This window comes from Marmota flaviventris, chromosome 18 (genome assembly GCF_047511675.1).
Source record: "Marmota flaviventris isolate mMarFla1 chromosome 18, mMarFla1.hap1, whole genome shotgun sequence".
Taxonomy (NCBI): domain Eukaryota; kingdom Metazoa; phylum Chordata; class Mammalia; order Rodentia; family Sciuridae; genus Marmota; species Marmota flaviventris.
Genome location: NC_092515.1, coordinates 28921014 through 28943776, shown reverse-complemented (window position 1 = coordinate 28943776; position 22763 = coordinate 28921014). Strand labels below are relative to the sequence as shown.

At 40.1% G+C, this 22763-nt stretch overlaps 1 pseudogene; it reads left to right on the top strand.

Annotated features, from left to right (window-relative positions):
• Positions 1-78: 78 nt before the first annotated feature.
• Positions 79-21443, top strand: LOC114095677 (large ribosomal subunit protein bL19m pseudogene; annotated as a pseudogene).
• Positions 21444-22763: the final 1320 nt, after the last annotated feature.

Here is a 22763-nt window from a genome sequence, read left to right as displayed (position 1 = left end):
TGGGGAGAATAAGTAACCACATACAACCAGTGAGCAATTGGACATCAGAGGCTTTCAGGGTGGCAGCTCACCAGAGAGATGAAGATCTTCAAGTTCCGGAAGGTTGTGCCATCTCAACATGAGACTTACAAAACAAAAATATTCAGTGGGACATTTATTCTGGACCCCAAAAATGTGCCTGGCCGAAAGGTAAGAAAGGAGAATGAAGAGGGGCAAGGAGTCTGGGTGAGGCAGACCTTTCTCCATTGTGCTAAAGGAGTTGTATTTCATCCTAAGGCTCTCTGAAGTTAAGTGAGGTGGGGAGAAGAGAGGTGGAGAAGTTAAGTGAGGTGGAGAGAGATGGGGAGTTCTGTGCAAAATCCTTGCAAGTGGTCCTTTGCCCCACCCCCACAGCTTATCTCAATTTAGCAGGCAAAGCAATCCTGTTAAAAATGTTCATCAGATCATGTTAGCCCTCTGCTCAGTACTGTGCAATTGCTCTGCCTTCACCTCTGCATGAAAGCCAAACTCCTCACCAGGCCCTATGACCTGGTGACCTGGCCTGTCACCTCCCTGCTCTTGTTGGATAACACCCCCACCCCAAAACCCTACTGGTAGGAAGACTCCAGCCACACTGACCTCGCTCTTCCCAGAATGTCGTGCCTCCCTGGAGGCTCCCCTCCAGCTGATACCTCTGCCTGGGATTCTCTTTCTTCTCCCCTCATCACCTTCACATCATTTTTTAAACCTTCCCAGTAAAATTTAAGATTGAAAATTGGCCCCACAATACCTCTAATACCTGCCCCCTTTTATTTATGCTTTGCTTTGCTTTTTCTGTAACACATATCTTCTTACATATTGTCAAGCCTTCTGGCCAAACACCACCAGGAACACAGGTGTTATAAAACACGTTCACTTTATTACTGTCGGAACAAAGGAGATCATATACCAGAGAGACCCCTGGGGCATCTCCTTCCTTACAATGCACTACTACACCTGTGTTCCTGGTGGTCTTTGGCCAGAGGCTGTTAACAAATACTATTTTTTGTGCTATTTTTTTTTCTGCCTCCTTCTTAGCTTCAAGGAGGTAGAGATGTTTTGATTAGTCTGTTAACTGACATATTCAAAGTCCCTTAGAGCCATATCTAATGTACACTAGAAGCCCAATTTCTATTTATTGAAGGAATTGCTTATTAATCCACTTGTGAACAGGGCTTGATTAGGGAAGGGATGAGTTACAGATGCCCTGATAGGACTGATTTTGGTAACAAGATGGGCAGATGTGCCCTTCCCTGACATGAAGTAAACAAGAGTGGGCAGGTTTAAAGGATGGGTGGACTCAGAGAGGCGTTGGTTGATCAGCTTTATTTATTTACAGTCACAGAATCATTAGCCCATCAACCTGGATCAGCCTCACCCACAGCAAAAGCGATCACAATCCCTTTGGCCCCCCAAGGCAGGCCTAAGCCCCCAACTGGCCTCCTCTGTACAGAACCAATAATACCATTATATCATATACAAAACACTGTGTTAAACATTGGACACAGATGGCCTTACCCAGTTAACGTTCCTATGATTTTGAAGATGAGGAAACTGAGGTGCAGAGAGGAGAGATAAGGTTTCCATGGCTGAGCTGGAATCTGAGTACAGATTGATCAGCTCCAGAATCTAGACCATTCACAGCATGCAGCAGCCATGAAGCAGATGCCCAAAAAGGTGGGATTGAGGAGGTACCCAGCAAAGGTGACCTTGTGATGAAGCAAATGAAAACTGTTTTTGTTTTTCTCTGTGAGGGGGGAGCTATTTGCAGCAAACTCTGCTCTGCATCTCATGGGGAACCCCAAAGGCTGCCCGAAGCCCTCACAGCCCGCCAAATCCCATTAAGGCCTGTCATGCCCTATGGAGTTGGCCCTGCTGTTACATAACAGGGAGGGAGTGGTGCCTCTGACAGGAGGCATCAACTGGAAAGGCCACAAAAATTAAAAATGGAACCAAGCCCATCCTCACCCCCCACCACCTCCAAAGGAGAGCAGCAGAGGTCTGAAAACAGTGTTATTAACTACACCAGGCATGGGAGTTGCCATGGATACCACTAACCCAGCATGATGCCTCCTCTGCCCTTAGTCCTGAAAGGCTTTGCTCTTGGCCCTGATTCAGGCTGGCAAAAGAGAGGTTTTTCTCCCCACTTCCCCAAAACAGGTCCTAAAAGTACAAGAGGCATTTGAAGACTCAGAGCTGGGGGGAGCTCCTTCCATTCCATGTCAAGTTTTTTATAATTGTTTTCTTTCAAACTCTATTGTGCATCGAGTTTAGCTGCATTCACATTAACATGATTTTTTTTTTTTTGGTATGAGGACAACTGTGTTCTTATAAAGTAGGGTCCATACTACGAGAAAAAATTAAGTGACTTGGAGGCAAGAAGAGAGCAAACTAATAGGCAAAGAAAGGAGTTCAAGTGTCTGTGTATCTGCCTATTGTAAAGGATGGTCATTGGTGATCCCTGGAGGCATGTTAAAATTATAGAAGATTATACCGTAAAATGAGGCCTAAACTTTGTCCCTAAAGTGAAGCTCCCAGGTTTCTCCAATGCCAGAACAGTGAAAAATCTCTGTGTCCCCAGGTGCTCAAAAAACAAAACAAACAAACAAAAAATTGTGCCTGTCACATTCCCAATAAACATTTATCAGATAAACATATTTGAGTGCTGCTTTTAACTTTTCAAATACTCCTTAGATCATTTAAGCCTCACAATTACACGAAATCAACAGTACCACTCTCCAATCCAAGCCAAAATGAGTAATATAAATGATAATCAATTAAAAGTGGTACAGTAAAAACTCACTTAAATCCGCAACCCAAGGCGGATTGATGGGTGGAGAAAGGGATGATAGATGGAGAGATGATGTGAACCAGCAAATAGAGCAGAACATCAATAGCAAAATTCCTGGGTTGGACAAATCTCAAAAGTGCTTTCATTCCCTCCAATTCTATGTCTTATATTGATTTCCTGAACATTTCTCAGACATTTGTTATAAAATGAAGATAAGTTAACATTAGTCATCTAAAATCAATCCAAGATTAACCTTTGCAGCCACTGAGAATTGAGCCAGAGTTTATCACTCAGGAACCAGCATATGACGGGGTAGCAAGCACCGCTAGAACCTGGGGGCTTGACAGTACAAAGGTTCACCTCTTGCTCATGCTGTTTGTCCACAACAGGTTAGCTAGGGGCTTTGTGCCAGCAACACCTTTGACGTTGTCATCTTTGTTGTTTTCTCTCAGAGCCAGTTGACAGCAAGCCACTGGGCATCACCTGAGGCAAGGAAGAGACTGTCAAAGCATGAAACGTGTTTAGGTTTCTTCACATTTCATTGGGTTAAAGGAAGTGACAAGAGCCAAAGGAAGGAAGCAGATGCTGCTGAGCAGGTACATGGTCCTGCAGGTGACTCAGGCTGACATGCATGTGTATGCTCTTCTGTCCTTTCTCTCATTTTTTATTGTAAACAACTCAAGTTCAGTGTCTGTGGGTTTTCTCCCCTAATTATGCAAAAACTACAATGCCCAGAAATTTGCCACCTCACTTTCTGACATGATCAGTCCACATCTGCCATTGGTAATGATTGAACTTCTCATACCTGTACCCTCTGAGAAGAGAAGCTCTTTTCTACATGTGATACTCTTATTTTGCCAGCTCAATGATGAAATCCAATGGAAAGCATTCAAAGTGGGTCTCCAAACCCGAGGAACAAATGACTTGTGTGTGTGTGTGTGTGTGTGTGTTTGTGTGCGCCTGGTGGAGACTGAGGCTTAGCAGCATGGCCACCTCCTCTGGAAGCTCTCTCAACCTGACACTTTGCTACTGTCCCATCACAGCAGGGAGAAAGGGAAAGGAGAATCATTTAAGGACCCTGGGGCTCCTGTGGAAATTTCTGCAAGACAGAGGCGATAATAAAAACTCAATGGAGTGGGACAACTGGGAGGGAGAACTATTAGCAGGCTGACTAGAAGGGGGAAAGGGCTTAAAAGAAAGCCTAAGGTTTGTTTTCAAAGCAAAGATCTCATCTTCTCATTGGAGATGCCCCACCCACCACCATGTTCCCCCCACCCCACCGTGGCTGTCTTTGAGTCTACCTCTTAATAGTGATGTCTGAGGCCAAGTCCTCTCCCCAGAGGCTACAGAGCTAGATGATTCATGCTGTACAACCTAGTACATTCTAACACAGGCTTCTCTGAAAGGCAGCTTGGCTCTGAAGCTGTAAAGTACAAAGCCCTTCACAGCAACAGCCAAACAGGTACATAAATGAATCAATATTCCAGCACTCAGCACATTCGCGCATATTTACTACAGAAACATGCTGGCCCAGGCCCAATACCTGGGCTCCTAACTGTGCTAGTCAATATCACTCGTCAATTAAAAACTAAAAGGAGTTTTATCACTCCCCCTGACACCCCAGACTCCTGGCTCATAAAATGGATTTCAAGTCAGTGTAAATAGCCTGCTTTGCCCAGCAGCTGTGTTCCTGAAAAGTTTCTTATAAATCAAATCCTCTTTTAAAATGCATGAAACTCGCTGTTTAAAAGGAATGCTGTGATTAATCCTTTTGTAAGGCAAAGAATCTTCCTATAATATAAAAACCACTACTACCTTCTGTCCCCATCCAGATGCGCTCCCCCGGCCACCTCGTTCTTTCTCGTTGTCACCTCTGCCCACTCACTTCATTCTGTAAGGTCAGCTTTAGGCATAAATAACGTTATTAAGAGACCTCACATCTTTGAGGCTTGAAAGCAAATCAAAGATCCATCTTTTTAACATGTATCTTACAAACATCCTAGTGCAGAGAGGGCTGCAGAATACATTTTACTTGTCTGCAGATACCACAATACACAATCACCAGAAATGCTGACAAGCTTCGCTATGAAAGACCCAGCTGATGGGCTCTGCGAGAGAGGCTCATCATCCCCCTCTTGAAACAAAATCGAAGACAGCATCTTGGAAGACAGGTGGAGATGTGGTTAAGGATGCTTTTATTTCCTCTCTCCAGCTCACCCTCCCCTTCCTGCTAGCAAAGACGGAAAAGTAGAAGGAATTGTGGAAAATTCCATCCTTAAAATGTCATGAACACTTTTGCTCAAAGGATGAGGCCAAAGATTAGCCCAGTGTCTCTCCATCTTCAGTCATGTGGGTTTTGGTCACATCTGTGTAATAGCTGTCGTTATTATTTCTTTTAGTTAAGTTGGCTCATTGATTTTTACTTAGCCTCATGAAAAGCAACCCATAACATTGAAGTTTTGAGACGCAGTTGTAATTTTTCTAGACCCTGTTAAAAATGCATTTGTAACTATTTTAAAATGTAGGTTAATCCAAGTGCCAACTAAAGTCATCCTGTGAGCCACTATTGATAAGCATACCTTACTTGGCCAACACTAGATGAGGTGGCCTCAGCAAATCCAATTGAGCCATGACAGTCTCAGTTCCCACTTGGATGGATGAATGAAGTCTCCTGTAGGAGCAGAAGCATCCAACACAACACTTTGGATGGGCTCAGTAGGATGGATGAGATTGGCTCTGACAGAGGGAGTGAAGGAAAGCATTTAGGGAGGGTATACAGCCAGGTGCAAAGATTCAGGGGCCTGTGGTAGGAAGCATGGGGTCAGAAGGGGAACATGCTGTGTGGCAGGAGAGGTAGAAATTTCTAAGCTCAAAGAGGAGGGTTTTTTTGTAGACTTAGAACAATTTTAAAAATCATCTATTTTGTAGTATGTAACAGGATTTCCTTTCCTTTTATGGATGCATATGATTCTATTATATGTTGTTATGGATTGAATTGTGTCTCCTCAAAAAATAATTTATAGAAATCCTAACTCCTAATGCTTTTGGAGACAGAGCCCTTGAAGAGGTAATTAAGGTTAAATGAGATCATAAGGGCGGGGCCCTAATCCAATACTTAGGACTCTTATTAGAAGAAGAGGCTATACCAGGGAGATACAAAGAGAGAAGACAGGGTGAGAGCACAGCAAGAAGGCAGCACTCTGAGAGCCAAAGAGGGAAGGAGAAGCCAGTCCTGCCAGCACCTTGATCTTGGATCTCCAGCCTCCAGAACAGTAAAGAAATAGATGAACATGAGCACACAAAAATCTCTTCAAAACTCTACTTTCAATTCTTTTGGCTGTGTATGCAGAAATGGAATTACTGGATTCTATGTTAATTTTATTTCAATTATTTTGAGAAAACTCAAAAAGAAGATGCACCAAACTTTTATATTTTTTATAGTTTTAATTGGAGCTTCAATGCATAGGCACTCTTAATTAAGTCACTGGCCATGTGATTGAACTCAATCTCCAGCCCTCTTCCTCTCCCAGGAATTTGATCTGAGCCAAAATCCCAACTCTTGAATCACCAGCTTGGTGATTCAGCCCTCATCCTGAAGCGATTAGGGTACACCACTGAGTCACCTTCTTAGCATAACAAAGGTACTCCAATCTAACGTCCTTATCAGATTTTCCATTGTTGCTGCACCATTTTTAATTCCACCAAGAGTGCGTAAGATCTCCTATTTCTCCACATTCTCGCCCACATTTATTATTTTCAGTGTTTTTAAAGTAACTATGTTAACAGATGTGAAGTAGTATCTCACTGTAGCTTTTATTTGCTTTTTCTTAATGGTCAGTGTAATTAAGCATCTTTTCCTATGCTTTTGCATGTAAATCTTTGGACATCCATCTATTCAAGTCCTTTGCCTATTTTTGAATTATTGTTTGGTTTTGGTTGCTGAGTTTTAGGGGTTCTCTCTGTATTCTGAATATTAATCTACATTCAGATATATGATTTGGAAATGTATCAGTCAAGGTTCTCTAGAGGGACAGAATCAACAGAAAGTATGATTATAAAAGGAATTTATTAGATTGGTTTATACAGTCAGAAGCTGGATAGTCCATAGTGGCAGTCTGCAAGCTGGAGGGCTGGAGGAACAAGTAGCTGCACATTACAAGAGGCTGTAGCTCCAGAATTAAGAGGGATCAAGGATGCAACCCCAGTCTGAGACCAAAGGCTTCTGGGAACCCCCTGGAGAATCACTGGCAGAGTCCACTTTGGAAGAGTGAAGGAGCAAGAGTCTGATATCTTCAGGCAATCCAAGCAGCAGTCAAGAACCTATTCAAGAAGAATGAGCTTGAGACTGCTGTTGCTTCCTTGTTCTTCCATCTTTATTCCAACTAAGCCACCATCCTATTGGATGGTACTGCCCATGCTTAGGGAGGGTATCCACTTCAGTTGGCTATGATACATGTCAATCATTCTAGACACATCCTCATTGACACACCCAGAAACCCCTTAATCTTTGGCATTTCTTAATCCAGTCAAGTTGACAATTCAAAATAACCATTACAGGAAATATTTCTCCCATTCTCTTGATTGCTTTTTTTTTTTTTTAATTCTATTTGTTACATTTTGATGCACAGATTTTTTTTCAGTTTTTATGAAGTTCAACTTGTGTATTGCTTTCTTTGTCACCTGTGTTTTTGGTATCTCATCCAAAAAATCATTGCCAAGTTTAATGTGAAGTTTTATACCCTCGTTTTTTTTTTCTAAAAGCTTATTTTTTGGGTCTTACACTTAGGTTTTTTTATCCATTCTGAATTAATGTTTGTATATGGTGTTAGTAAATGTCCAATTTCATTCTTTTTTATGTGGATATCCACTTTTCTCAACAAAGTTGACTGAAAAGACTGTTCTTTTCCCCATTGAGTGTTCTTGGTAACCTTTCAAAAATCACTTGACCATATATGCAGGGATTTATTTCTGAGCTTTCTATTTATTCCATTGGTTTACATAACTGCCGTTATACCAGTGCTACACTGTTTTGATTACTATAGTGTTAGAGTAAGATCTAAAATCAGGAAGTATAAGTCTTCAGCTGTGTTCATTTTCAAGATTGTCTAGTCATAGTCCCTTGATATTCCATGTGAATATTAGGATAGGTTTTATACTTCTGCAAAAAAAGTCTTGAGGTTTGGAAAAAGATCACATTAAATCTATAGGTCACTTTGGGTAGTATCAATATCTTAACAATATTAAATCTTCCAGTCCATGAATATGGGATGTATTTCTGTTTCATTCTATTGTCAGTAGAATTAGTCTTATGATTTTCTTTTCATATTATTCATTGTTAATGTATTGTTCATTGTTATTGTTGACTTTGTGTCCTTTTACTTTCCTGAATTTATTTATTAATTTAACAGAGTTTTTGTGGAAACTTTGGGGTTTCCTACATGTAAGATTATACCATCTGCAATCAGAGATATTAGTAATTCTTCCTTTCCAAATTATCTAATTTGGAATCATCCAATTTGTTTTTGATTACCTTTTCTTGCTTATTGCTCTAACTAGAACTTGTAGGACTTTGTTGAATAGAAATGGTAAAAGTGGATATCTTTGTCTTATTTCTGAGTTCAGAGGAAGAACTTTCAGTCTTTTGTAATGGAGTTTGAAATTAGCTGTGACTTTTTTTGAAGTAGTTTCCTTTTTCATCTAGTTTGATGAGTATGATTTATAACTATTCTTATGCTTTTGTCTTTAAAAATATAAACAAGAATTAAAAGTTGATTTGTGCACCAAAATTACATTGATACAGATTTGTCAGTTTGTTTACCAGAAAACTTTATATTTTCTTTTTTTTTTTTTTTTTTTTTTTTTTTTTTTTATTTTTTTTTTTATTGGTTGTTAAAAACATTATAAAGCTCTTGACATATCATATTTCATACATTAGATTCAAGTTGGTTATGAACTCCCAATTTTACCCCAAATACAGATTGCAGAGTCACATCCGTTACACATCCACATTTTTACATAATGCCATATTAGTAACTGTTGTATTCTGCTACCTTTCCTATCCTCTACTATCCCCCCTCCCCTCCCCTCCCATCTTCTCCCTCTACCCCATCTACTGTAATTCATTTCTCTACTTGTTTATTTTCCCATTCCCCTCACAACCTCTTATATGTAGTTTTGTATAACAATGAGGGTCTCCCTCCATTACCATGCAATTTCCCTTTTCTCTCCCTTTCCATCCCACCTCATCTATCTGTTTAATGTTAATCTTTTCTTCCTGCTCTTCCTCCCTGCTCTGTTCTTAGTTGCTCTCATTATATCAAAGAAGACATTTGGTATTTGTTTTTTAGGGATTGGCTCGCTTCACTAAGCATAATCTGCTCTAGTGCCATCCATTTCCCTGCAAATTCTATGATTTTGTCATTTTTTAGTGCTGCGTAATACTCCATGGTGTATAAATGCCACATTTTTTTTATCCATTCATCTATTGAAGGGCATCTGGGTTGGTTCCACAGTCTAGCAATTGTGAATTGTGCTGCTATGAACATCGATGTAGCAGTATCCCTGTAGTACGCTCTTTTAAGGTCTTCGGGGAAAAGTCCAAGAAGGGCAATAGCTGGGTCAAATGGTGGTTCCATTCCCAGCTTTCCCAGGAATCTCCATACTGATTTCCAGATTGGCCGCACCAGTTTGCAGTCCCACCAGCAATGTACAAGGGTACCCTTTTCCCCACATCCTCTCCAGCACTTGTTGTTGTTTGACTTCATAGTGGCTGCCAATCTTACTGGAGTGAGATGGTATCTTAGGGTGGTTTTGATTTGCATTTCTCTGACTGCTAGAGATGGTGAGCATTTTTTCATGTACTTGTTGATTGATTGTATGTCCTCCTCTGAGAAGTGTCTGTTCAGGTCTTTGGCCCATTTGTTGATTGGGTTATTTGTTTTCTTATTGTTTAATTTTTTGAGTTCTTTGTATACTCTGGATATTAGGGCTCTATCTGAAGTGTGAGGAGTAAAAATTTGTTCCCATGATGTAGGCTCCCTATTTACCTCTTTTATTGTTTCTCTTGCTGAGAGAAAACTTTTCAGTTTAAGTAAGTCCCATTTGTTGATTTTTGTTATCAACTTTTGTGCTATGGGTGTCCTATTAAGGAATTTGGAGCCCGACCCTACAATATGTAGATCGGAGCCAACTTTTTCTTCTATCAGACACAGAGTCTCTGATTTGATATGTAGCTCCTTGATCCACTTTGAGTTAACTTTTGTGCATGGCGAAAGGAGGGGATTCAGTTTCATTTTGTTGCATATGGATTTCCAGTTTTCCCAGCACCATTTGTTGAAGATGCTATCCTCCCTCCATTGCATGCTTTTAGCTCCTTTATCAAATATAAGATAGTTGTAGCTTTGTGGATTAGTCTCTGTGTCCTCTATTCTGTACCATTGGTCCACCCTCCTGTTTTGGTACCAGTACCATGCTGTTTTTGTTACTATTGCTCTGTAATATAGTTTTAAGTCTGGTATCGCTATACCGCCAGATTCGCACTTCCTACTTAGAATTGCTTTTGCTATTCTGGGTCTTTTATTCTTCCATATGAATTTCATGATTGCTTTATCCATTTCTACAAGAAATGCCGTTGGGATTTTGATTGGCATTGCATTAAACCTATAGAGAACTTTTGGTAATATCGCCATTTTGATGATGTTAGTTCTGCCTATCCATGAACAGGGTATATTTTTCCATCTTCTAAGATCTTCTTCTACTTCTCTTTTTAGGGTTTTGTAGTTTTCATTATATAAATCTTTCACCTCTTTTGTTAGGTTGATTCCCAAGTATTTTATTTTTTTTGAGGATATTGTGAATGGAGTGTTTTTCCTCATTTCCGTTTCAGAAGTTTTGTCGCTGATATACAGAAATGCCTTTGATTTATGCGTGTTGATTTTATATCCTGCCACTTTGCTGAATTCATTTATTAGTTCTAGTAGTTTTTTTGTAGACCCTTTTGGGTCTTCTAGGTATAGAATCATGTCATCTGCAAATAGTGATAATTTAAGTTCTTCCTTTCCTATTTTTATGCCTTTAATTTCTTTCGTCTGTCTAATTGCTCTGGCCAGTGTTTCGAGAACTATATTGAATAGAAGTGGTGATAGAGGGCATCCCTGTCTTGTTCCAGATTTTAGGGGGAATGCCTTCAATTTTTCTCCATTGAGAATGATGCTAGCCTGTGGCTTAGCATAGATAGCTTTTACAATGTCGAGGTAAGTTCCTGTTATCCCTAGTTTTTCTAATGTTTTGAACATAAAGGGATGCTGTACTTTGTCGAATGCTTTTTCTGCGTCTATTGAGATGATCATATGGTTCTTATTTTTAAGTCTATTGATGTGGTGAATAACATTTATTGATTTCCGTATATTGAACCATCCTTGCATCCCAGGGATGAATCCTACTTGATCATGGTGCACAATTTTTTTGATGTGCCTTTGTATCCGATTCGCCAGAATTTTATTGAGAATTTTTGCATCTAGGTTCATCAGAGATATTGGTCTGTAGTTTTCTTTCTTTGAGGTGTCTTTGTCTGGTTTCGGAATCAGGGTGATGTTGGCCTCATAGAATGAATTTGGCAGAGCTCCTTCTTTTTCTATTTCCTGAAATAACTTGAAAAGTATTGGCATTAATTCTTCCTTAAAGGTTTTGTAAAACTCTGCTGTATACCCATCCGGTCCCGGGCTTTTCTTGGTTGGAAGTCTGTTGATTGCTTCTTCTATTTCATCTATTGTTATTGGTCTGTTTAAGTTGTGAGTATCCTCCTGACTCAGTCTGGGTAAATCGTATGACTTAAGGAATTTATCGATGTCTTCACTATCTTCTATTTTATTGGAATATAGGTTTTCAAAATAATTTCTAATTGTCTTCTGTATTTCTGTAGTGTCTGTTGTGATATTGCCTTTTCCATCCCGTATGTTAGTGATTTGAGTTCTCTCTCTTCTTCTCTTCGTTAGCATGGCTAAAGGTCTGTCGATCTTATTTATTTTTTCAAAGAACCAACTTTTCGTTTTGTTAATTTTTTCAATAGTTTCTTTTGTTTCAATTTCGTTGATTTCCTCTCTGATTTTGATTATTTCTTGCCTTCTGCTACATTTGCTGTTGTTTTGCTCTTCCTTTTCTAGGGCTTTGAGGTGAAGTGTGAGCTCATTTATTTGTTGGTTTTTCCTTTTTTTGAGGAATGACCTCCAAGCGATGAATTTCCCTCTTAAAACTGCTTTCATTGTGTCCCATAGATTCCGATATGTTGTGTCTGTATTTTCATTTATCTCTAAGAATTTTCTGATTTCTTCCTTTATGTCTTCTGTAACCCATTGATCATTCAGTAACATATTGTTCATTTTCCATGTGATGTAGGATTTTTCCTTCCTTCTTTTATCATTGATTTCCAGTTTCATTCCATTATGATCAGATAAAATGCATGGTATTATCTCCACCCCTGTATATTTACTGAGGGTTGCCCTATGGCATAATATATGGTCTATTTTTGAGGAGGATCCATGTGCTGCTGAGTAAAAAGTATATCCACTTGATGATGGTTGATATATTCTATATATGTCAGTTAAGTCTAGGTTGTTGATTGTGATATTGAGTTCTATAGTTTCTTTATTCAGCTTTTGTTTGGAGGATCTGTCCAATTGTGAGAGAGGTGTGTTGAAGTCACCCATAATTATTGTGTTGTGGTCTATTTGATTCTTGAACTTGAGGAGAATTTGTTTTATGAACGTCGCAGCACCATTATTTGGTGCATAAATATTGATAATTGTTATGTCTTGTTGGTGAATGGTTCCTTTTAACAGTATATAATGTCCTTCCTTATCCCTTTTGATTAATTTAGTCTTGAAGTCAATTTTATTCGATATGAGGATGGCCACCCCTGCTTGCTTACGAGGACCGTGTGCGTGGTATATTTTTTCCCAGCCTTTCACCTTCAACCTGTGTATGTCTTTTCCAATCAGATGTGTCTCCTGGAGGCAGCATATTGTTGGATTTGTTTTTTTAATCCATGTTACCAGCCTATGTCGCTTTATTGGAGAGTTTAAGCCATTAATGTTTAGAGTTACTATTGATATATGGTTTGTACTTCCAGCCATGTTTGATTGTTTATCTTCTTCTTTTTTTTTTTTTTTTTTTAATTTAGTTTGTTTCTCCATGGTTAGCTTTCCCCCCGCCCTCTGTCTTTATAGAGGCACTTCCCACTGATGGTTTTGGTTATTGTTTTTCATTTCTTCCTCATGTAGTGTTTTGCTCAAGATGCTTTGCAATGCTGGTTTTCTGGCTGCAAATTCTTTTAGCTTTTGTTTATCATGAAAGATTTTTATTTCGTTATCGTACCTGAAGCTTAATTTTGCTGGATACAGAATTCTTGGTTGGCATCCGTTGTCTTTCAGTGTTTGAAATACGTTGTTCCAGGATCTTCTCGCTTTCAGCGTCTGTGATGAAAAATCCGTTGTTAACCTTATTGGTTTACCCCTGAATGTAATCTGCCTCCTTTCTCTTGTAGCTTTTAGTATTTTCTCTTTGTTCTGTATATTGGATATCTTCATAACAATGTGTCTTGGCGTTGGTCTACTGTGATTTTGTGTGCTCGGTGTCCTGTATGCATCTACAATTTGTATATCCGTTTCCTTTTTTATTTCTGGAAAGTTTTCTGTAATTATTTCTTTCAGCAGGTTACTCATTCCCTTGGTTTGAATCTCTGTACCTTCTTCTATCCCGATGACTCGTAGGTTTGGTTTCTTTATGTTATCCCATATCTCTTGGATGTTTTTCTCGTGGTTTTTAACCAGCCTTTCTGAGTTGGCTAGGCTCTTTTCAAGATGATATATTTTGTCTTCATTATCTGATGTTCTGGCTTCTACTTGCTCCACTCTGTTAGTGATACTCTCAATTGAGTTTTTAATTTGGTTTATCGTTTCCTTCATTTCTAGAATTATTGTTTGGTTTTTTTTTATAATCTCAATCTCCTGATAAAGATGCTTAACTTCTTCTTTTATCTGTCTATGTAATTCATTTTCAAAGTGTTCTTTCACTGTTTGGATTTGCTGTCTCGTATCTTCTTTAAGGTTCCATTCCATCTGTCTAAGGTATTCCTTGAGTTCTTTATATGACCATTTTTCTGCTGACTCTAGGTCCTCCTGAATATTTAGGCTGTCCTTCATTGTTTGTACTACTTTTCTTCCTTGCTTTTTTATGCTGCTCATGTTTCTTCTTGTTCTGTTTGACTGCTGAGTTACTGTTTACTCTTATAGATTTATTTGATGCTTGAGAGGAAAGATATTAGAAGGGAAGGGAAGAAGTCACTAAAGAGAATGAGAGTAGGCAGGTAGAATTCAAGGAAGGGGGAATAAGAAAATTGAAAAGAAATGAAAAGACAAAAGAAACAAGAATAACAAAGATTAGATAATAAAGAAAGAAAGGAAAGATGAAAAAAAATTTTAAGAAAAATAATAGTGATGATAAAAAATGAAAATTAAAATTAAAAAAAAATAATAATAAAATAAAAAAAATTAAAAAAAAATAGAAACATTGAAAAAAAGTTAAAGAACAACAACAAATAAAAATTGAAAATGAAAGAAAAAGAAGAGAAAAAAAGAAAAAAAAAAACACAAAAAAGAAAAAAGAAAAAAAATGATAATAATAATAATCAATGCAGTCCTAGAGTTCTATTAACTTCTCTTCCAGTAGGTGGAGCTGTGCCCACTGGGCCAAGCTTCTCCTCTCAATAGGTGGGAACCATTCACTGTGCAGCCGCTCTTTCTCCTAGACTGGGCGGGTCTCCAATCCTGAGTGTCTAGGGCCTTGTCTTGTGTTTCCTCAAGCCAGGCCGTGCTCACCTGTGGCGCTCACCACAATACTGGCTACACGCCAGGTCTGCTGCTCCTGGGAGCCCTGTTTTCATGAACACCTGGGCTCACTCTCCCTGTTTGCCTCCCTCAGACCCTAAGTTTGTAGAGCTTGGGGCTGAGATCCCCCAGCGAATTTGCTTGCCCTCCTGTAGCCACGCCCCCGGTAGCTGGTGCAAGAGACCTCAGTTGTCAGCACTGGTGGGAGCGGTAGCCGGGAGTTCCGCGCCGCGAGTCCCGCGCCACTCCTGATTCCCTCGGTCTGGTTATTGCGTTCACAGGAGAGCTGGGAGTGGCCCTTAAGTTTTCCCTGCTGTGTGGAGAGAGATGACTAGGGGATTACACACCTGTCGCTCTGGTTTCAATGCAGTTATCTCCTCCGCCCGTGACGCCGTTTCTCTGCCATGGTGATGTCCCATGCAAATTGTGACCGTTTGTTCCCTTTGCCAGGTGACCAATGCAACGGGTGGGTCCTGACTGTCTCTCCCAATCCCCGTTTCAGTCCTGTGGCCACTGCCTATGAAGGCTCGGTTGGCTTTTACCTCTGTAAGTTCCTAAGGGCCAGCCAATTATTTCAGCGGGATCGTTAGTGCTGAGTCACATGAAGCAGGCGAACCGGAGCTTAATTGCTTCCAATTCGGGCTCTGTGTGTGTGTTCTGAGGGGCCCAGCTTGTACACCCCAGATCCACGTCAGCTCAGCATTGCCTAGTGATCCTGAGCAAACAGCATTTAGACAGTTTACGACTCCCTATGCCCGCGCAGTTGAAGATGTCAGAGACTTGATCTCTCTGCGCCTGCCACCATGTTACATCTCCTCAATGCTATTCATGTTGCCCTTACAGCTTCCTGATATAAGCAAGTTCTTGGGATTATACAAACTGCTGCTTCTGTTTCCAGTCCAGATTTCTAGAAATGAAACCCTGCCGCTGTCGCTGTCTCTGGGCCACGCTTGTCTGCGACTGTAGCAGAGCCGCCCTGGCTTCCGCAGCTCTTCAGCCCTGTGCCCGGCCCCAGGGGCCCAAGCGGCTGCCGCCGCGGCTCTCCGTCCCCCTCCTCCGGAGCACGGGTCCCCTGGCAGGGGGGTGCAGAACGACCCCAGAGCAGGCTCTGCCCGAAGGTGCAGCGGCGAACAGGCCACCGAGACGCTCGAGGCTGCAGTCCAGCCTTCGGAGGACAGGGCTCTGCACGCAGCCGAGCTCCAACCTCTAGGTGCGGCTGCCGGACAGTGTATACAGAGCCATCAAGACAGCAAGCAGAAAGCAAATGGCGGCTCCCGCGGAGTGGATTTTCGGCACAGAAACCACAGCCCCGCCAACAAAGCCAATCCACAAACTCTCCCTGTATAAAAAATATTCCAAAAAAAAAAAAAAAAAAAAAGGGCGGGGCGCACTGAGCTTTCTTTGCCTCGGGTACTTACAATCCACTGCTGATTACACATTCAGGTTCTCCGCCCGGAGCGAAGCGAAAGAGGAAGCAGATGGGAGCAAAGCGCCCGCGGGTCTGAGCAGCCAAGCGTCTCTTTTTCGATTTCTTTGTTCTTCCTGCTCCTTGGCAAAGTGGTCCGCTACAGATTATCGGTGAAATGAGCTCTAACAGAAATCTCTATTAAAGCCGCTGCTTTGAGCGTGACTACGCTCAGCACTTCAGCAACCCCCGTACGCAGCGGCCATCTTTCTTCTCTCAAACTTTATATTTTCATATGGCTTCACATTGCTAAGTAGTTAGCATCCTTTGGTTTCAACTTGGAGAACTCCCATTAGCGCTTCTTGTAGGACAAGTCTCGAGGTAATGAACTCTTTCAGCTCTTGTTTATCAGGGAAAGTTTTCATTTCTCCTTCATTTTTGAAGGACATCCTTGCCATATGGATTATTCTCGGTTGACAGTTTTTCTTCTTTCAGCAATTTTGAAGATATCATCCCACTACCTTCTGGCCTGTAGTTTCTGCTGAGAAATCTACTGATAATATTACAGAAGGCTCCTTGTATGTTCTGAGCTTTTCTCTAATGCTCCTGTCAAGATTCTCCATGTGGGTCTTTTTTTTTTTTTTTCAAATATTTTTGGTTGTTGATGGACATAATACCTTTATTTAATTTATTTATTTTTATGTGGTGCTGAGGATCAAACCCAGTGCCTCACATGTGCCAGGAAAGCTCTCTGCCACAGAGCTACAGCCCCCAGCCCCCCATGTAGGTTTTTTAGATTTAGCCTAGTTGAACCTCTTAAATCTCTATAGCCCTTTATTTCTTCAACTCTGGGGAAATTTTAGCTATTATTTTTTCAAATAAATTTCTCCTCTTTCTCTTTCTCTTCTCCTTCTAGAACTCCCTTGATTCCTAATTGGACTGCTTGATAGTCTCCTGTGAGTTCTCTTCATTTTTCTTCATTCTTTATTCTTTTGATCTTCTGATTGATAAGTTCAAATGACTTATCCTCAAACTTAGTAATCCTTTGTTCACTTGATTAAGTCTGATAATGAACCCCTTAAATTCAATTATTATATTTTTCAACTCCAGAATTTGTTTGGTTCTTTTTTATAGTTTTCTTTGTTGCTATTCTTAGCCTATTCATGCATCATTTTCCTAATTTCATTGCTATTCTCTTTTATCTAACTGAGCCTCTTGGGGGGGTTACTGGGGATTGATACCAGGGGCACTTTACCACTGAGTTACAGTCCCACTCTTTTTATTCTTTTATTTTGAGACAGGGTTTTGGTAAGTTGCTGAGAGTCTTTCCAAGGCTGACCTCGAACGTTCTGTCTCAGCTTCTGGAGTCATGGGGATTACAGGAGTGTCCCACTGAAACTGTCCCCGACTGAGCTGTTATGGGCCAGGCTACATGGGCAATGACCAGACGGACTCGGTTTTACCCTGAGACTCCATATCATATAAGAAATGCTTCTTCCCTGGAAAAGCCCCACCTGTGAACCCATTAATAATTACCTAGCACAACATACTTGGCAACACAAAATAGAAATTCTTATACAATGTAAAATTGTTCTCTTTGGTTTCCATTTCTCTTGGGCAATGTACCTCATTGGAGATTGATTTTCCTAGACGTTAGTAACCATTCTCTAACTTGTAGTGAAATGGGGTCATTTTGACCCACTTCCCTTCTGCTTGCTTGCTGCCATGCCAACCTGGAAAGTCCCATGGGAAATACCAATGTACCCATTGCATTATCTCACTATCTGCCCAATTCAGCTTCTGTACCTGCTTGCTTGCAGCTACATCAACTCAGATGTGGATTTTGCAGTTTTTGCCTTTAAATATCCTAAAATGCTCAGGCTCAGGGCTGTTCCTTGCAGAGACACTGGTCGGAGGAGTCACTGGTTGGCCAGCTAAATAAAGACTCTTCAATTTGTGCAAAACTGGGACTTGGTGTGTTTTTTGAGCAACCTGCCCCATAATAGAGGATCTTTTTTTTCTTCCCATGTTTTTTTTTATTGGTGCATTATAGTTGTACATACTGATGGTATTTATTGTTACATATTCTTTTGTGCACACAATACACAATATAACAACATAATTTGACCAATATCACTCCCTTGCACTTCCCCCCTCCGTCCCTATCTTCCACCCTAAGGCCTTTTTCTCTACTAATCTCCCCTTGCTTTTCATGCATTCACCTCTCACCTTGCTTTTCCTTTTTCCTCTCTAGCTTTGCATATGAGAAAAGAACATATTACCCTCATGCTGAGGGCCATTGCTAAGTAAGAATGACGCATGGCATGACCCAGGTCATTTGCAGTGTCATTGCATGTAAGGTGACCTTGTTCAAGGACCAGGGCGGATCTGGGTTTAGGGTGGATCGGGGTTTAGGGCGTTCCCGGTTTAGGACAACCCGGGTTTAGGGCGGTTCAAGGTTTAAGGTGTACCCTGCTGGGAATAGGGCGTATCCTGCTGCCTCAGGCACGCCCGCTCCTTGAATTCTCGTTGAGTTCTTGTGGGATTCAGAGAGTATTTGGGATTTTGCCCAGAATGTGATTTGGGCCCAGAACGTGAATTCCCCCAGAACGTGTTTGTAGAGTGCCAGTGTGAGTTCAGGAATAAAGAATTGCTGTTTGAATCTACAAGGCTGTGAGTGGCTCATGATTTTGTGCCCAGCCAGACTGCGGCACCCTCAACCATTGGAATTTGACTTATTTCACTTAATATAATGGCCTCTAGTTTCATCCATTTTCCTACAAATGACATAATTTAATTTTTCTTTATGACTGAGTAAAACTCCATTGTGTATATATACCACATTTTCTTTAACCATTCATCCATTAGCAGACACCTAGGCTAGTTTCATAGTTTAGCTACTGTGAATTGTGCTGCTATAAACATGGATATGCATGTATCACTGTAGTATGATTAGTTTAACTCTTTAAGATAAATACAGAGGAGTGGTATATCTAGGTCATATGGTAGTTCCATGCCTAGTCTTTTAAGGAATCCCATACTGATTTCCTCAGTGGTTAAATTAATTTATAATCCCACCAATAGTGTAAAAGTTTTCCTTTTCTCCATATCCTCTCTAACATTTACTATCTTTTGTATTCTTGATGACTACCATTCTGATTGCTGTGAGATGAAATCTCAGTGTAGTTTTGATTTGCATTTCCCTAATTGCTAATTATATTGAACATTTTTTTTCACATACTTTTTGGCCATTTGTATTTCTTCTTTTCAAAAGTGTTTGTTTAATTAATTTGCCCATTTATTAATTGGGTTATTTGATTTTTTGGTATAAAGTTTTTAGAGTTCTTTATATATTCTAGATATTAATCCTCTGTGAGAGAGTAGCTAGCAAAGATTTTTCTCCCATTCTGTAGGCTCTATTTTCTGTTTCTTTTTTTTTTTTTCTGTGCAGAAGCTTTTAAATTTGATGATATCCCATTTACAAACTCTTGGCATTGTTTCCTGAGCTTTAGGGGTACTATTGAGAAAGACATTGCCTGTGCCTATATGCTGGAGTGTTGACCCTATGTTTTCTTCTAGGAGTTGCATAGTTTCTGGGCTAATTTCAAAGTCTTTGATTCATTTTGAGTTGATTTTTGTGCATGGTGAGAAATATGTTTAGTTTAGTTTCATCCTTCTACATATGGATAACCAGTTTTCCCAGCACCATTTGTTTAAAAGGCTGTATTTGTTTCCAATAGATGTTTTGGGCACCTTTGTCAAGGATCAGGTGACTGCAGATGTGTGGGTTTATCTCTGTGTCTTTTATTCTGTACCATTGGTCTATGTGTCTGTTTTTATGCCAGTACCATGCAGTTTTTGTTATTACAGCTCTGTAGTATAACTTGAAGTCAGGTATCTATGAAGTTATCTATGAAGTGGTGTTTTGGTGGTTATATGACTATATGCATTTGTCAAAGCTCATAGAATTAAACACTAAAAATGGTGAATTTTACTTTATGTAAATTATACCTCAGTAAACCTCACACACACACACACCATACATATAGACATTTACATATGTTAGAATTTTTTTACACCCTTGTCAGGACTTAGTAATATTGTTTTTAAAATTCTAGTTATTCTAATAAGTTTTCATTTTCCTAAGTACTAGTGATATGGATCATGTTTTTACATGCTTATACAGCTGCTTCTCAACTTACTATAGGTTGTATGCCAACAAGTTAAAAATATAGTAAGTCGAAGATGCATTTAACACACTTAACCAACCAAACATCACAGCTTAGTAACATGCAATACACTGTGGACTTTTGATTGTTTGCCCTCATGATTATATGATTGATTGGGAGCTGCAGCTCACTCATACTGCCCAGGATCGTGAGAAAGTTCCATACTATATATAGCTAGCCTTGGGAAAAAAATATATCCAAAATAAATATCACTTTGCACCATTATACAGTTGAAAAATCATAGGTTGAATCATGATAGTTAACGTTTCATCAACCTATATGCTTATGTGCCTCATAGAACTGTCATATGTAGTCCCTAGTGCATGTAACACTCAACAAATTGTTTTGGGGTCTCAATCTGAGCGACTGGTCATGGCAGCCTGCATTGTAAGGGTTGTGGAGACACAGTAGGCCTGACCTGAAACTTCCTGGCTACCAGGGTGCTGCTCCCTGTGCCAGCCTCTGTTGCTTACTATTCTCAACTCCTGACTTCATTCCTCCAAGAGGAAGAACAAGCCCTACAAAATTTCATACAGAAAGAAGAGAAAAATGCTCCCATTCCAGAGTTCTATGCTTAAAATTTCTTTGTGATAGTACAGTAGACCATGTTCCAGTGGAAAAACCAACCAGTTTCTGGAGATTTGCTTCCAGAGATCAGGAGAAGGACTTGGAGCTACTTTTATCCTTATAAATATTATTGAATGGCAAGGTGTTGGAATTTGCTTTGAACTTTATGAGGCTTGAATCTACTAGATCCAAGTGGTCACATTAGAGAAATGACTGAATGGTAGCTTGCTATACTTACAAGATGCCCTGCCTGGGTTTAAATATGAAGCCAGGAGCCAACAACTTCCTGTTAATAAGCTGAAAATAAAAATGAAAGCTAAGCCCTGGTCCAAAAGCTGGAAATGTCCAGATTTTAATTTTAAAGGAATCAGATTTGATCTTTATTTAACTGAAGAACAAATAAAAGAAGCTCAGAAGTGGAGTCAGCCATGGCCTGGATTTGCTATGATGAAGGAATATGATACTTTGGAGCTGCAATAAAGGAAGAAATTGAAGCATCAAAAAGTCCTGATTCTGAGAATGAAGTTGGTTACATGCAGAGGATGTATTGAATCTCAGAGGCTTTATTTTAACACCAATTTAATTTCATTTATAAAACATAATCATTAAATGAACTAAGCATTTCTTACAAAATTGTATATGAATTTGGAGTGCATAGCAGTCAAGACATTTTTCATAGAAAAGGCAACATTTGAGCTGAGACTATAAAGAAGACAGATGTTAGAGGTGTAAGAAATTGGGATGTGTCATTAGAGTAGACAGGCTATGGGACTCCAGATTCAGAATCAAAATAGTATAAGGCACACAGGAGAATACTGAGGTACATTTTAAAAATGTCAGGTGGTCAGTTACAGGAGAACTATGGACAGTAAATAGTGATAAACATAATAAATTTGGCTTATACGTGGGAAGTCTTAAAGGTCGAATTAAACATAGTGACTTTCTCCCAGAAGGTTTTCAAATAGTCTTTCATCTGAGAGTTTGTGAGCAGTAGCAATACACGTTCAGAGCTTTGTTTTCCACATGGAAAGAGATGAAAGGACACCATTTGAGACCATTCCCTCAGGGAAATGTGTAATATTCTAAGAGGGATGATGGGGAATCTCTCAGGGGGAAAGGCCAGTACAGGGTATCAGAGCTCAATGGGGATAAAAAGGGCACCCTCACAAAAGACATCTTGGCACAATGTGTTGGAGCCCAGGAGGGATGCAGAAAGCTCCCCTGTGGTTTGGGGGTGGGGCTACTTAGCATGAAGTGATAGAATTTAGGCTGTATAAGGTGCATATCCACATGGGCAACAGCACAGCATACAGGGTCAGCCCCAGGTGAGTGAGGAGCCTGTCAGTAGGACACAGCAGGGCAGCAGCCTCGTGTGCCAGACACTGTGGGGGGGGGGGGGTGAGATATCCATGATGGTGGCAAGGACAGTAGTAATGGGAGATTGGTTACATAAAGAGTTGATCAATATGTACATATGATTATGATCATAGAAGACAAGTTTATTTTCAGAGAAAGGAGTGGATTGACAAATGCAGAAAAGGAGAAAAGTATAAAGAACTAGTGATACTGGTCTGAACTTGTGGTTTTCCTTACATAGAGACATAAAAAATAAGTACAAATAATTAATCCCCTAGGTCATCTGCTGAAAATACCCAGGAGCACTGATAATCTAGTAGTAATAAGCACACCTAGAGTCCAGTTCTTGGTACCTAAATACCATTCTTTGATGAAAGGCACCAAGGGACCTTATGGAAGTGATTTCTTTCAGGGACACGGCAGGGCAAGTGTAAGATAAGCTTAGGTCTTGTGACAGAAAGTGAGGCCATGCTCAAGTGGTAATGGGTTATTGGTTCCCGTCATTGGTACAGAAC